Genomic DNA, 15508 nt, shown 5'->3' on the forward strand with positions numbered 1-15508 from the left:
ACAAGGGATTTAAAAGGAAAGACTAATTAATGCTTATGCAAGCAATGGGCCTTGGCTCCAGTTTTTATGTATTTCAGTATCTTTTCACATACTGAGTGACAAGCCGCTATAAAATGGGCCTTGCAGCTTTAAGAGGAAGGTGAGCAGAGGGATCTGCAATCTAACACGATACTGTACATATGCCTTATGTAATTACTTTCTCTTTACATTTAGTAATAAACACCGCATGTACAAAAGTACTGTAGTAAAGAACTTCTAAATAATGTACATAGATGTGTAATTAATGTAGGTTTAGAAACAGACTTCTAGAAATATTGGGATGCAAAAAACAACTACCCATCAGGTAGGCATTTCTCTTCTAATATTTGGATTGTGATATTGATTTTTTCCCCTATATATACAGCTCTTCTAGTGCATGATCTTTTCTTCAGTGTACCAGACTGGCAGCTATTTAGAGTACCTCACTGTTTGCCAACAGATCATTTTACTGACTCTAAAAAGCCATAAGTCTGGGAGAGGCCAAGGTAGAGAAATTGTAACATAATTACTGATATACTGTGAAAATGTTTACAAATAAGGCAAACCATTCCTGGGGTTTTTTTTGGCAGTTTAAACTAAAATTTAGGCTGTGGCAAACTCACGGCAAACCAGAATTTCCTGTACACTCTTAATACAGTGAGCATGTTTCATGTAGAGGTATTATACTTTATGTGCAATATCTAGGGAAACTTCTCCCTCCTCCCCACACAAACCATGGGATTTCAGCAGAGCAGTTTGCTACGCAAACAGCACAAACCATTGAAAACCAAATGTTGCACCTCAGCCAGTAGATTTTAGCCACTCAGCTGGGAAAGAAACAGCTGAATTTCATCCGAAGCCGTAATCAATGAAATTCATTTGTTGACAGTGCCAGCGCTTGGCTGGTCCTGCAGAGTCCATGGATGGTGCGACATCCCTGGGTATATGCTTCAAGAGGGCTTCTCAGCAAAACACACGGTTCCTGCCACCTCTGCTCAGCAGAGCAGTTCCCTAATGACTTTCTTCACCTTAAGTTAGCTCCTTGGCTGTTGTAAATCAATGTAAATCTTGTACATTCCGACTTGACAACTTTAAAATTAGCAGGGCAGTGATAATTTGCATAGCTTACACAGCAACACTCACGCGAGGAGGGGAGCTGGTGTGTACAGTCACAGTTTCACGGACACGCTCCATAAGAGGCTGCTTACACGGTGTGGCATTTCCCAGTGCTAAGGATCGCTCAGTCAGGCCCAGCATGCATAAAATATTACCAGTTGAAAAGTGATTGTGTTGCTTTCGGTGGGCTTTCACTCAGGCCCATCAAGAACAGCATTTTGTCAGGACATGAGAAGAAGCTGCAGCCTTAATTTTGTTTTTTATGCCTGCCTACTCTGGAAAGGAAGAATACACTGAAGAGAAACTGAAGCATTTTTGTATAGAAACATTTAAGCTAAAATAGAAGAGAAAAAAAATAACCTCAGGAGAAACTTAGTGGGCAGGTGGAAATTTTGCACTGTGATATAGCTTTCACATTATTTTCACACCTATATTTGATTTTTTTGCTGAAAAAACTGCCACTTACTAATTTTCACAGTATGTGGCTAATCAGTGGGGTTTCTGCAGGTCCTCTATCTGTGCTTCGTGCAGTGATGGGCAGAGTAGGGTGTGGGGAAAGGGTTGCACACCAGGGATTAGCAGCTCAGGTTGGCTGAAGTTTTTTGTTTCAGCTCTGAACACTTTCCCTAGAAGGCTTTCACAAAGCAGGATGATATAAGGAATGGTGCAGAATATGGATTTTTGTTCCCTCCACCCAGGATGGCTGATTCTGCCAACTCGGTAAAGGTTACTTACACTTAACTTTTGTGAAATACCACTCCTTTTGCTACAGACCTTTCAAAGCTCGTTCTTCTGGCCCAGCATCAGCAGCTGCTGAGTGCTCCAGTTCATCCATCACAACCCACCCGTAAAGCTACCCATGAGAGGTACCAAGCGTTTGTAAGGAAGGGTGGCTCCACAGCTCCATGGGAAGACAGAAGCCTCATAGCAGAGGAGCTGGGGGGAGCGCGGCATCAGCAGCGACCAGCCGCCTGCGCATGTCAGTCCTAGAGAGAGGTGCACGAGCTGAAAGCACACCATTCCTCTGAGGATAAACCTGCTTTTTGCTCTTGGAATTTACTGGGCCGCTCTATAATTCATTGCTGCAATTTTAACAAAAGTTTGCATTAATTAGAACAGCAGCTCAGGGCCCTAATTAAACCTTTTCTCTGTCCTTTAGCACAAAAAAATAAATACTTTCCGCCACTGGGGCATGCGCATGTGTAAGCTATATTTTTGTGAATAGGGCACTTAAAGCTTAAGCTGTGTGTGTTTGTCTCTTTCTCTCTCTTCTCCTGTATTTTATTGTCTTTGGTATTCATGTAGTATGGACTGTAAAGTTTATGAAATCTCAATTTTGTAACATAAGCTTAAAAAAAAATAGAAGCCTCCAAAGCTTTCAGTGGGGAAGCTTCACGTAAACTTTGTACTAGAATGTCCCTATCAAACACCTCTATTTTTCTACAATGATTGATTAAGCAGTTTAACAATGTATTTTGTGTCAATTATTTCAAATGAACTGGTAAAAAGACAATTAAGAATTGAATGCTGTTAATTAACAATGGATTTTCAAGCCGTATTTACTGAGTGGTGTTTTCATTAACAGTAAATAACTTAACCTGGGAACTTCATCTCCTAATCCTAAACAATATACTATGAAATATCAGTGCCCTATGGGAATATTTTTGGCAAATCACATTTAAGGAACGTGAATAATGCAACATTTTAAGACAATAGACTATGTAATTAATCAAGACCCATTACATCTCTATATACTACACTAATACATTTTGATGTCTTTTTCAAAGTGTCTTGCGATTTTCAGGAGCAAAAGAATTTCTAGAGATAAAGGCAAGCTCTCAGTAATCTACCGCATCTCTCAATTATTTATTCCAATGAACAGAAATGTTGCAGAGGTGCTTTGTACAGAATTCATGCACGGTGTTGCACAGTCTTCTCTGGCTCCTTCTCACTTTTTCTTCTTTCTTTTTTTTTTTCTTTTTAGTGACACATAAATTTTTTCTCCCCTGCCCAAGTTTCCAAACTAGATCTTTCTGGTGCTGATAATAGACACAGATATACTACTTTTAATGGAGCAACATAAATTTATGCAAGGCAAGAATTTGACCTTCAGCAAATACTTGAAGCTCTGGTTTATTATTTAATAATAAATACCATCTTACCAGCATTAAAGCAAACTTCAGAAATTATTTCAAAATAGGCATCCAAAAAAGCAAGCATTCCTTTAGCAGTATATAGCTATTAGCATCTAGATCTTTGCCCTAAAAAAACATAGTCATTGGCATTGGTGTGAGCCATCCCAACAAATTTAACTTCCGTGATCAAAGCTGAATGTCTCCTTCTATAAAGGGTCTTGATATTGGGCTGCTTAGGAGAAGGAAGATCTGGATTCAGTGCTCTCTTCAGCCCCGGAGGTTCAAAGCCCCATCCCACTTCTCCCAAGAAACTAACCCTGCCACAGCAGCAGTGGCAGAGCCCCAGCCCCTCTGTCCAAGGCTGACTGGCTCTTTAATTCTCTCACTAGCCCAAAGAAATTTTAAATCCTTGTGTTTTTAATGGAAGAATGGAAAATTCCTTATTCCCTGTGTTCGTAACAGCCTCCATCCCATCGATCAGGGTGCTCCCTGCCTAAATGGCAGACCTCAGGCTGGGGGAGGCATGGTGCTCAGGTTTCTCACCTCCTGAGCCAGCATGATACCAGCTGCTTTGAGGATTTTCTTCTTAGAGGGCAGGACTGAGGAGATCCCTCCTCATTTCTTTTCTGTTTGCTTTTTTAAAAAAGCAAAGGCAGCAGCTCCAAACTCACAACTGTAGCTCATGGGCAGTCCTCTGGAAGCTATGGGCACCATCCCACTACCAGCTTGCTTTGAAGTCTGTATCAGCCACATTTCCAAGCCATAGAGCTGTTTTCCCTCAAATTATTACAGACAGTCACTTGCATTACCTTTTCTGGAAGGTTTAAAGGAGGATGGCTGGCACACGAGCACGAATCCTCACAGTCACCCTCCCTGGCTGCTTCCCCATCATCATGACAAGGAGGACCCAAATTCCTCACTGAAATATCCGTACTAAAGGATGTGTGATGTGTTGCTTCAAATGGCAACGTTCTAGTTCAGGCAGGATGGTAATGCAATGTGAAGTGTTTGATTCACTTCGTGTGCGCAGCACATCGTACGCAGCCTTCTGCTGAGCTCAGGAAATGGAGCTGGAGCATAGCACTGTTAACAGAGCTCTTTAAATGCCTAAGAAACCTTCCCAAGAATGTAAATCTAATCAAATTAAACCCAAAGTAAAAAGGACCTTTTCTAAAAAAGATTATGATGTCTTAATGAGAAATCTCTAATTTGAAAAAATCAGTGAGATTGGGGGTGGGGAACCCAAACTGTTACACTTTGAAATCATTATAATGCAACTTATTCAGATGGTGAGAGAAATCATTTCGTTTTAACAGCAACATTTTTGGTTTAGATGGATGGGGTGCTAGAGCTAACCTCCTAAATCTCTGTGATTTTCAGAAATGCTGAACATTTACCAGCTCTTACCCAGATCAGTAGGAATTAGGAAACATTTCTGTGAAAAGAGACCATCTGCTCAGATGACAACATAAGAACTCGTTGTTGTCTCTTGCTCCTGCTTTGAGGCTCCGTGGGAGATGATGGAGTCAAGAGAGGTCTCCACCTCACTTAAATGCCATCCGCATCAAATACGTGCCAAAGTCCTAAAGAACCCACACACGTTGCAGTAGGTTAAGCACACATTTTTAGGCACCCTAGGGATCACTAAAGGCCCTGCCAAATGTGCTAAAGATGTCACCAGATGGGAGCAAAGAATAACTTGACTCTCTTAAAGGCATTTTGTTAAAATCAGGTTAAGGCATGGCACTGGGGCAAGAAGAGGAAGCTGCACAGCTTGCACTTATGCTGTAGCTACTGTAGGACAAGATGGAAGTCATCACTTAGCAGAGGAACCAGCAACTCTCATTTCTAAAAAGCTCAATACTTAAAACACGGGGAAAATGAGATAATGCACTTTTTAATCACAAGGTAAAATGGTTCATAGCAAATATAAAAGATCCCTGTAAAGAGAAAGGAAGGAATACAAATAAGCGCAAAATCTACAAATTAAATCCCACAAAAGCCTTGGCCAAAGGGCAGGGCCACTGGAATCAAGAGTCCAAAGCTAAGCCATGGTACTGGCCATGTTTTACTTTTTATACACAAGTATCATTTCTTTGACGTGCACGAAATTACTATTAATATAGTAAAGCAAAACATGCCCAAAAGTATTGCTTAAAAAAGTTGGCTTGACAACCTATGAAAATGAAATCTGTGTAATGAGAAGAGTCAAGGGAGAGAATCCATCACTTAAACCTCCTTCAGCACATTTTCCCCCCATTGTGAAATGCATTAAAGTAATACAAACAAGATGCAGCATTGGTTTTAAATTTAATGAATTCAAAAGAAATGGGTAAAACATTCCATGCACAAAAACCATTGTGCATCTTCAAGACCCCATCTTCAGCGTCGTTTGCCACCATCCATATGATAAGGAAGAAATTAGCTTTACACTAGTTAGTATGTACAGTGATTTTAGAAAACCTTTTATCCCTTGAAAGGCACAAATTCAAAATGAACTTAGAAAAATCACAGCAAGATCATCTAATATGATAACTAATACATGTAAAAGTAGTTAAGCTTCTGCTTAGTCTCATTTCCCAGAGAACAAACAGTAGAACGGAAACAGAAAAAGAAAACTACATAGAAATTTTCCTGAAAAATGGTAGAGAAAAATGTGGCTTTAATTAATACATTTAAATAAAAATTGCATTTTTCTTTTTTAATTACAGTGTTCATTCTCTCTTTGTGTCAACACTCTGATTGATTTGCTAAAATCTGCATGGCCATAACAATATGATCTTTTGAAAGTAATTCTAGTTTCATAAAGAAATAATTTATTTGGGGTGTTTAATTATTAATTATTTCTTAATCTGTGTATTAGTACTGATAATTAGAACAAGATCTATAGAGTGAACTGCTTCAGAGAAAAAAAAATCACAAAAATTAAAATACATCACTTTACAAATCAGAAATGAATATTCCATTTGCAGTTTTTTCCCCACACATTTCCAAAATAAAGTAACAAAGCATTTTGATATTAGAACAAAATGTTTTGTTCAGCTGGAGACTTTCTTGAAATAGGCTGAAAAATCCATTTTGCTCATCTTTGCAGATAATGAACAAATTCACACCACTGAATTAATGTCAGTTTACCTACTGTAAAAATGAATAGGTATTAATATTTTTTTTAATAAAATACACTGTTGGAGATAACTAGCAGTGAAGAAATCTGCCACCAAGCTCACCCTTACAATATGAATCAGGCATTGCCATGACTCTGATTACAGCTAAAATTAAACTATTCCCAATATGACATTGTGTACATTTTCACAAAAATTGACTTGCGAAAGGTTTGGACCAAAATGTCAAGGACCCACCTGGGATTTGGGAAGTGTAAACTCAACTTTCTGCTGTAACTGACTCAGACAGAAATTTTTAATCTTTGATCATCTTAAATACAGAATTGCAGAAGCTCAAGCCAGATCTCCTTCCTTCCCTGGCAGTTTCTACCCATCAGGTTACAAATTATCAGTCAACGTCTTGCAATCGTTGAAGAGACATGCAGAAAAAAAAAAAAAAAAAAAAAAAGAAAAAAAAGAAAAAAAAATTGAGGCTAAGTTGAAAAATTCTGAGCAGATCTACCATAAAATTCACAGTGAGATACAAAAACTTTCTCTAGTCACTGAAGCTGTGCCTCTAAGGGCTGAAGAGAGAATGAAGATCTCCTCTCCTTAGATCATAGCCTAGAGTTCAGGCTCCCTTTTTCCTATCTTTGTTTCTCCTGCATTCACTTGCAAGTGGTGTGCCTACAAGGCTCCATATTTTGAGAAATTATGGATGTCGCAGGTGATGTAGGCAAACAAAGATCTCATTGCAGCTTCAGGTCTGGAGGTGGGCCATGTCCAGATACTTTCATTGACTCATGTTTTACTCATCTCAGCCAAAGGCAAGCTACGTTCCTGTTCAGGATGTCATGTTTTGCTCTTGATTGATTTGGCCACCATTTAATTAGAAAAATAGCAAAATGCTATCTGGATAAGTGTATCCAGTTTGCTTGCAAACTCCCTTTCATCTGGCCCACAAACACTAGCAGTGTGCATGGCTTAAACACAGGCTGCACGGTTCCAGAGGTCCCCGAGGGTCTGTTTCTGTGGATGCCTTGCTGGGACTTGAACAAGACAGTTCAAAGCTGATGTAACACATGTAGCCTTACATCAGTCACTGCTTTTATGGCACTACAGGAATATGCACCAACATTAGCCTGAAAACAGAGGATACTCAGTCACAGAAATTACCTGTCAGGAATTACATGTCATCAAAACTGGTGAGGTTTGTGTGTTGTGCTTCCAGACCACGTCTCTTCTATAAAGGCAGTTCTTCATCGTTGGCCATTGGGTGGTGGTACCATTTCACATAAACATTGATAATTTGCTGAAAGAAAAGAAACAAGAGAGAAAGAAATAGAGGGAAAAACCTTCTAGCAGATTAAATACAACCTCTAAAAGCTGTTTTTTCAATTATCCAGCATTACAAACTCACATGCTTAAAAAGATAAAAAGCTACAAGTTTATCATAACAGGTATAATATTTAAAATGGTAAGATACATTTCAATAGGTCTTATGCTCCTAAACTGGTTCTGAAAGATCAGACTCCAAGAGCTGTCCTAGTTAGACCTTTATTATTGCTACTAGGATACTTGAAATTTAACAATGTTTTGTTGGATTATAGGACAACAGGTTGTAGATATTTTCTACAGTCCATATGTTTGCAGATTTCTGCTTTGATTTATGTGGGGAAAACAGCTAATACACTGCAAACACAGAATTTAAAATAATGGGGTTTGGTGGGCAATGGTCTGTGTCTTTGAGGTGTTTTGAAACTGCTTTTCAACAGTTTTCAAGAGTTTCAGTTTCGTGTGACAGTTTCTCACATTCTATCAAAGTATATTTTCCTTTATACTTTCTCTAAATGTTGCGACACTAGATTATCAGTAACATACTACAATCAGATTTCATATCAAGAGATGTTTCTTTAAATGTTCTTTATAGTTAAGTAAATTTTAATTTACCAGTATTCGGTTTTTTCAGTGACAACTCAGCTTTCTATTTCATACCCTGTCCCTTGCCTCATCAGTCATTTTGCTTTACCAAATTCTGGTCACCCATTGCACCACATCCCAAGGCAAATCTCTGCTTCTCATTGCTCATGTTCTTTATAATTTACCTTTTCTGAAAACTCCATAAGAATTAACTTTAACTCAACCGTATTTGATCATTATTTGGAGAGCAGAATAAAATGAATTAAAGACATTTCAGTTTTGACTAAGTGCCATGAAGTGATTCAGTACAAACTTACCCACTTCCAATTATAACTTTAGTTAATTTAGATTAACTTCCTAAGTAGACAAGTGTCAGTTATAAAATGAGAGATAACTGACAGATAAATATGAAGAGAAAAGGAAGTGATGCAGCATCATTGTTAAGTTGGGTAGGGCTTCAATATCAGTGAGCGTGTGGACTAACCAGTTGTTGTGGTTTAACCACAGGTGGGACCATGCGGTCCTGCATTCACTCCCCCCACCCAGTGAGATGGGAAGGGAATCAAAACGGAGGGGCACAGATTAGGACGAGGACAAGGAAGCCTCTCTTTGTTTAGGCCAATGGTCCTCTTTTGTTCAGGTCAATGTCCTCTCCTCCAGGTTTTCTCCACCTTCTTCTTTTCAGGACAGTCCTTCCCCTCACAAATATGGATTCCCAGATGCATTTCTCTAGTGCTCATTGGCTCAGCTGGGCTTGGGGGGTACCCCTTGGAGCCGGGGGAGCTTTCGCAAAGCTTCTCACAAGGTGGCCCCTTCCCCCACTACTAAAAACCTCCCCCACACACATAAATCCAACACACCTGTATTAAGGTGTTTGTAGCTGTCACAAAAAAATAGAAGCTACAAGGAGGAAAATTAAAGCTGTACAGAAAACTATTGTGCTACTATTTACAGAGGGTTCTCAAATGCAAAAGAGAAACACAAGGAAGATGAAAAGACTTTTCATAATTTACCCTTACATTTATAATATAGAAATTTGCATTTAAATATAAATTTAATTTAAATTTTTGGGCCATAAATCTGAGTTTTAGTGAAGTTGACCCTAGAGACAGACAAGGCAGGACTGGAGTAGAGAGAGACTTTTCCATGCAGATGGCTGCTCATTTTTTTGTGAAAGGATGAGATGGAACAGAAATGGGGACGGGCAGGGAGAAGAAAAGGGGTCCAAGGACAGAGGTCCACTAAACTCTCACAGTGAGTTCTGGCAGGATTGAGGTATATCTCTGCAGAAACACTGATGAAGCAACTCTAGAGAGCTGATGTCTAGGAGACCTCATAGAAGAAAGCCAGCAGAAGGGAGAATTCAGGATTATGGTGGTTTGGTGTTTCAAAGGCCACAATGTGCCTCCAACACAAAGGCTGAAGGTAGATGGAGCGCTCCTCCGAGGTTTTATTACAGAGCAACCTCCCTACGTTCCCACAAGGGTGCTCCTGTCCAAGGGCAAGAGTGGGATGAGGGACAGCATGGAAAGAGAAAGACCCCAGTGACAACAAACAGCACACTCAGTGAGACTGGAGGTGGAAGAGAAGGAGGAAGATGGGCAAGAGCAGGCATGTTGTGATAAAACGTCAAAAAAAACCCCACAGTTGGGAAGAAAAAGGGGAAGATGGAATAAAAACATGTCTGAGATGAGAGACAGGAGCCCTTTCAGGGGCAAAAGAAGGAAGAGAACAAAAGCAAAGGTCTTTCTGCCTTTCTATAAGCTCTTTCTTCTGTTCCCTAAAGTTTCAGTTGGTTTTCACTTTTTTGCAAATATTTGGTTGACGTTTGTTTTCCATATGACAGGGGAGTGGACTTCAAACTATTTGATAGCATCATATCCCCTCTAAACTGAATATTCAGATTGAATTATTGTATTCAAACTATTTTTTTATTAAAATAATGAAAAGTAGGTAAGAATTTAAGCAAATTCAATGTACCAAAATAAATGAAGTAAAAAAAAAAAAAAAAAAATCATTAAAACACCTACCAACTCCCACACCTGAGTTCTAATACACTTTTTTTCTTAAGTTGGTAAATAACTGAAAATCAGTTTCTATTATTTTATTTTCTTATGGAAACAAAGAAGAGAAACAGCATTAAGTGTGATTCAGTTCCCTGCCATTACTAAAAAAATGAGTATACTCAGATATATTTTTATAAGATGATGATAGATTATTACTCCCTTCATGCCAATTTTTACATCACATTAGATAACTTCTGTAAATGGATCAAGGATAGCATAAAAAATTAGCTAACTCTTCAGAGAAAATTATGCTGCACAAACTCAAGAAAACAGTTGCTGTTATACAAACTAACCACAAGCCTACAGACTCCAAACAGTATGCGTATTTTATTAGCGTAACATGCAGCAATAACACTGTTTGTGTTTTGCTAAAATGTGCTGGAAGAAGAGCAAAGCAACATTTTCATCAACATTTTAATTCTGTGAATTTTTTAACAAGAATTGAAAGTATTGTGATACCAATTTAGGAAATTTTATCTTTAAGCACAGGAACAGAGCTGTGCACTTAAGGTCATGGGTGTGCGCAAATACCTTTCCCAAATTAATCTATGAACATTATAAAAACTACTCAGCACGTTGCAGGATCATCTTAAAGCCATTTGGTTTTGTAAATGACACATTGTTGAATTCCATTTAACACGGTGGGCTGCAAAGCTGTTACATTTACTTCTCATGGAACAATAATAACCAGGGCGTGCAAGTTACTAGTCCAATTCCAGAGACATGCTCAGCCTGCTGCCTCTGTGTAGTTTTTTGCTGTCCAAGAGATCAGCAAGGGGAGTCACATCTCCCTCGAAGGGAGTGATGCTCTTATGCAACGACCAGTAGCCATCAGCAGAGCTGGCTGAAATATTTCTAGTCGAATTTGCTTCTTTTGGAACTGGGGGGAAAAAAAAAATCTCCTGGTTTTCAGTGAACAGAAGCAAAGATAATGAGTATTTCTGTGAAATAATCCATTTCATAAGGGGATTTTTTTTTTTTTATTTTGCCTTGGACTTGTTGTGAACCATTAAAATTGATGCTTTACATAAAATTTCTTAAGACTCGGGTTACTTTGAAGCTGAAGGTTCATGGACAGGCAGGAAGACCTCTATGTCATTTAGTACTTTATGTCAAGTGGTCATGCTATTGCTGGTTAACAATTAACCATAATGACATCCTGTATTTTTTTTTTTGGTAAATGTTTCTCCTGTAAACTGCAAATCAGGTCAGAGCTGCTCAAATGCAAGCATACAGATTTCTTTAACTATCTCTGTGAAGAAAAGAGGGAGCTACCAGCCAGACAGCTCTTCCTCCAGCTGTACTTCATGGAAAAGAACCCTGTTATCACTCAAGCCAGGTGGCACAGTACGTTTTCCACTGAGCTTGCACGACTTTTTTTTTCCTCCATATTCTTGCCCAGATTCAATGACTGGAAAAAAATGGTTCTCTGCCCTTTGAAAATCATAATTGCATCAGAAGAGTAGGTGAATTTGATAGAGTTTTTATTTCTTTAATTTTTTCTTTTTTTTTCCCCCCACATAGCTTAAATTCCTTAGTTTCTTTGAGCTTAATCCACTCCAATTTCTTCCTGTCACATTCTACTCTTGACTGATGTGTACAAGTGTTTCTGCTTTCCATGCTATATCAAATGTAGTCTCACTGTGGTCATCTGATACAGCAGTTCAGCTATTTCTGTAAGGTTTTTCCTCTGGCACAGATTTTGGTTAGCTCCAGAAATCTAACTTGCTTACGGACTTCTGATGCGCCTGCTCTAGAAACTTGCATTTTATATTCCATTACTCCACCGACATGACTGAGAAACATCCCCTGCAAACATATCTTACTATTTTTACAAATCCTTTTAATAGCATTACGTTCTCAGATTTCTTCCATCGATGGCTGTGGGATTTTTTCAGTGTCTCATTATTATTAATAGCTGTTCATCCTTCATGTCTCTTACCTCAAATTCACTTTTAGTTATTTCTGTGTTGACAGTTGCAACCCCTGCACTTTAATCTACCATGTGTGTCTTCCCTTTCTTGAATTATGTTCTCCTGAAGCATCATAGATCGAGTTAGCACTTTTGTCTTTCTGCCCCCGGAAATATAGCACAAATTCCACCTTCACTATTTTGTATAAAATGGCTTTTTAAATTCCTTAATGAATGTCAAATATCCTTTTAGTTTTCCCAAGTTGAGGCATTCAGCCTTGTGAAGTTTTTTGGATCATGGTATACCCAGACAAAGTCCAGAACTGCTGGACTTAAGTGTATGTTCACTGGTTTTCTCATTCCCTCAGCAGACAGAGTGTTGTGAGTTTTTGCTTTGTCTCTTTACTTGGGACTCATCACAAACTACAGAGTTCTTTTTCTCTGTTTCCAAAATGAATGAACAGAGATACCCATTCAGAAGTATAATATTTTGCCTTATTTGCTATGTTTGTGCCCACACAATAAATTATTTAAACTTCATGAAGAAATTATAACCAAAAAGATGTAAGACTGAAACAATCTTTTATAAAAAGCTCCATTATTACAGATTTTTGGAGGGTGCCTAACTCAGAGACAGAAAAGGTGAAGTAGCTTGTCTAAAGCTACAATGACAATCTGGCACAGAGCAGGGTATACATCTTAGTTTTCAAGAATCAACTGAATGCCTTAACCCTCATCCCACACACACATTAAATAATAAACCAGGGTCAACTTTGCTTCTGTGCAGATGGGAAAGGGGGTGCACACACAGGAATTTACTCTCCCCTCCCATGCTCAGAGACAGATACTGCTCCAGCCACTGTTATTGAGAGAATGAAGAGGGTATGTGTCTGAAGACATTTCCTTCTCTCCTCTTTAAATCCATGTTTAAGAAATACATTCTTCTTCTTCTAAATTAATACTTGAGGGGAAATCACATCAAATGCATGAAAAGTGTACTGGATTAAAAAAAAATAAGCCTGTTTAATAAATGTTTCTTCAGTGTACAATACCAAAATAGAATTCATTTAAAAAATTCCCTAAAGAGAACATCTTAAAATGAAGTTTAAAAAAAATAAAATAAAATAAATCAAATGCTGAGGCACTTGTTTTAATTGGCTTTAACCTCTGCAGTCTACATGCAAAGTATGAGGCCCATTATAATTTGGAAGGCTGGTGCTTCTAAACATAGTGTCAGAATTCAGTGAATGAAGAGAGGGGTGGCAGGCCAGCACACACGCTGCCAAGCGAAACAGCTACTCCAGCCGCGCTGCAAAAATTGAACGCACACATAGAGCAGTAGCTATAATTAGACATGAACAAACCATGTCAGATGTGCTAAGGGTCCACTTTAATTCAAATATTTCTTAAGGTTTTTCAAGCATGCCCTTCTACTGCATCAGACTGAAATCTATTTCAGATAATGATTAAGAGTTACCTTGTCAGGGTTTTCTTTCCAAACTAGAGGGAAAACAAGTCAGTAGAAATGTGCATGCTTAGATATACTTTTTCCTGGTTCTCCTATTACCCCTCCTAAATCCTTCTCTCTTGTTCGGATTTTAAAACATGCTTTCTTGAACTCACAGCTGTGTGAGATTGGCCAACATCCAAACAAAGGGACAAGGAGCCTTTTATGTGATATAGCTGAAGCTGAATGTGGGTTTGGTGACGAAGGAGAAGGTGGCGTGACAGGCAGGCTTTGATAGAGCCCTTTCATGGTCATAGAACAGATCTTCAATATCTTCTCCCCAACTACAACAAGCACTCAAGTTTCAAAGAGAGCAGCTACAGTAGAAAGCACCATGGGCAGCTTTTTGTACCAAGAAATAGCAAGGAAGTTTTGTACTAACTTTCAATAATTAGAGTGGATTAATGGCCCCAAGATTGAGGGTGCTTGTTCTCTTCAGTATCTGTTACTAATTTTGATTAAGCACTATCCATGTGCTCTCTAATGCTTTATTTTCAGTCCTTGGTTCCAATGAGAGTTAAGGGAATGAGTTATACTGTGTTAGCAGAGCAAAGCACAGAAAAGCTCTGACTGTCAATTTCAACTTTAATTCAATTTCAATTTTTCAAGCAAAACAATTTCACAATATTTCACTTCATGAATAAAAGGGTGATTAGGAGGATTACCTACACTATTCCCCAGGGCATATTTTTAAGTTCCTCTACATGTTTTTTGTCCCTTCTCATTAAATAAACAGCCTGAGCCTTTTCAGTCTCCCTTCATGAGAGCTTTTCCATTCCCTTAATCCTTTCTTCTTGTTCCTCTCTGAGTCCTTCCCCATGGACCTTTTCACTGAGCTGCAGATATCCATCTGCAGGCAGCGTGCCATTCAGTGAATTCCCCAGCTTGGTGAGGTGCCTCTCTAGTTTCTCACAGCTTTCATGAACTTTGCCCAAGTTTACCACCCCATATCATTTACAGGATTCACCATTGTGTTCCTCACCCTCTTTCCAAATGTCTAGTAAGGATACAGGTCCTAGTCCAGGACCTTTTGCTTCTTACTTCAAATACTGTTATTGCTTTCTTGCACTGTGATAACTTCTACCCTCTAAAACAGAATTCTGCTGTCCCTCCCTGCACCCAGGCTCCCATGGAATGCCTCCTCAAGAGCAGAAACCATTTACGAAGGTGGCTTCAAGCCTTCTGTAGACAGCCAGAGATATGCAGACAAGGCAGGAATCACCCTGTTCCCTTTGCTTTCCAGACAACGGAGCAGAGTAAAAGACCTACGCTTCACTGTCAAGAATAATGTTTGCTTGCTTTTCTTTTAAATAAAAAATGTGGTGGCTACAGCTCAACTTTCTCTTAGTTGGAGAAGTTCGGAGCATTACTATTATTTGTTCTATTATCAGACACTACAGTTTGGTTTGCCATGTATCTCTTCACCATTACTTTGGGTGGGGTTTTTTGTTTGTTTGTTTTTTAAACTTGTAACACACTCTGGTTTCTTTCCCCAACCACCTGCACTTTTACTAAGGAAGTCAATAGGTCATAATAAACTTTTGATAGCTCTTGGAGCCAGCTGACTCAAACAAACAAGGGCTCAGGTTTTCTGGTCTGAATTTCCACAGCACTGAAGCAAATGTCTGGTAAAATTATTTACAGCATTAATCTTCCTTTCCTTTTCCATGGTACACACCTATTGGGCCACATACAAAATGAGTTTATTAAACGAGCTTAGCTTAATCTTCAAC

Source organism: Antrostomus carolinensis, unplaced genomic scaffold, assembly GCF_000700745.2.
Source record: "Antrostomus carolinensis isolate BGI_N321 unplaced genomic scaffold, ASM70074v2 scaffold26172, whole genome shotgun sequence".
Lineage (NCBI taxonomy): Eukaryota > Metazoa > Chordata > Aves > Caprimulgiformes > Caprimulgidae > Antrostomus > Antrostomus carolinensis.